General features: G+C 55.6%; 1 protein-coding gene across 3 annotated transcripts in view; it reads right to left on the reverse strand.

Moving 5' to 3' along the window:
- Positions 1 to 941, reverse strand: part of LOC106536046 (CXXC-type zinc finger protein 5) — a 9,495-nt gene extending 8,554 nt beyond the window's left edge. The window contains exon 1 of one of the 3 annotated variants that reach the window (XM_014033216.1): positions 775 to 941. The gene's annotated coding sequence lies outside the window, so the exon portion shown is untranslated. The other 2 variants (XM_014033214.1, XM_014033215.1) reach the window with 2 other exon arrangements.
- Between the last annotated feature and the right edge of the window lie 558 nt (positions 942 to 1,499).

Below are 1,499 nucleotides of genomic sequence, written 5' to 3' on the forward strand. Positions count from 1 at the left end.
CACACACACACACACACACACACACACACACACACACACACACACACACACACACACAACAGTGTGGTGTGCATGAGGACCGGACTGTGTGTGAATGAGTGTAAAATGTGTGTGTTTGTAAAAGGAAACAAACAGCATGCAGCCAACAGAGAGCTGTGTGTGTGTGTGTGTGTGTGTGTGTGTGTGTGTGTGTGTGTGTGTGTGTGTGTGTGTGTGTGTGTGTGTGCAGGCAGTGTAGAAATGTGTGTCCCCCCCTCCTCCTCCTCCTCCTCCTGCCCCCCTGAGGCAGAACTAATTACCCTGTCTGGTCAAGCGGGCCGGCGCGAGCTCCGACAGAAGGTCATGGTGGCCACCGGCCGCGAGGGGAGAACGGCTCTCCCACGCGACACATTAACAMCTCCCCCCCTCCCTCAGGCTCAGAGGAGGGAGGAGGGGAGGGGGAGGAGAGGGGGGTCAATCAGAGGAAAAAGAGCCGATAAAAGCGGATAAATACCGCGAACACAGCATGCAGTCCGACAGGAGGAGGAGGAGGAGGAGAAGATGGACGGCGCGTGCTGCTGCTACTTACCAGCCCCGTGAGGAGGAGGAGGAGGAGGAGAGGAGGAGGAAGGAGGAGAAGACCGTCTGGGAATTAGCCCGCCACGGATCATGGCTGGCGGGGAAGGAGACAGAAAGAGAGGAGGAGGGGGAGGAAGGAGCACCGGGAGGGATGTGTCGGTCTGTTGGAACCGAGGAGGGGGGAGGAGGAGGAGGAGGTGGGGGGTGGATAATCACCTGGGCTTGGCACGAGCGGAGCGCGAGGCGGGGAGGAAGAGGGAGGGAGAGGCGTTAAATGAGCCCCGGACGGCGCGAGGAGGAAGGAAGGAGACCCTGCAGGGGCGGGAAAACCGACAGGAGCTCGAGGAAAAAAAACACACACAGCACCATGGGAGGAGGCGGGAGGAGGAGGGAGGGGGAGGGAGAATAATGGCGGAGGTTATGAACGGATCCGAGCAGGGGGGAGGGGGGTACACGCGCCGCTGATGTTCAGTAACAGAGAGGGGAGGTGTGTGTGTGTGTGTGTGTGTGTGTGTGTGTGTGTGTGTGTGTGTGTGTGTGNGGTATGTACCTGTGAATTTAGGGTCAGGTACATAACTTTGAGGTTAGGGTCAGGTGTGTACCTGTGAGATTAGGGTCAGGTGTGTACCTGTGAGATTAGGGTCAGGTGTGTACCTTTGAAGATAGGGTCAGGTATGTACCTGTGAATTTAGGGTCAGGTATGTACCTGTGAGATTAGGGTCAGGTATGTACCTGTGAATTTAGGGTCAGGTATGTACCTGTGAGATTAGGGTCAGGTATGTACCTGTGAATTTAGGGTCAGGTACGTAACTTTGAGGTTAGGGTCAGGTGTGTACCTTTGAAGATAGGGTCAGGTGTGTACCTGTGAGATTAGGGTCAGGTGTGTACCTGTGAGATTAGGGTCAGGTATGTACCTGTGAATTTAGGGTCAGGTACATAAC

This window comes from Austrofundulus limnaeus, unplaced genomic scaffold (genome assembly GCF_001266775.1).
Source record: "Austrofundulus limnaeus strain Quisiro unplaced genomic scaffold, Austrofundulus_limnaeus-1.0 Scaffold1666, whole genome shotgun sequence".
In the NCBI taxonomy this organism is placed as follows: Eukaryota; Metazoa; Chordata; class Actinopteri; order Cyprinodontiformes; family Rivulidae; genus Austrofundulus; species Austrofundulus limnaeus.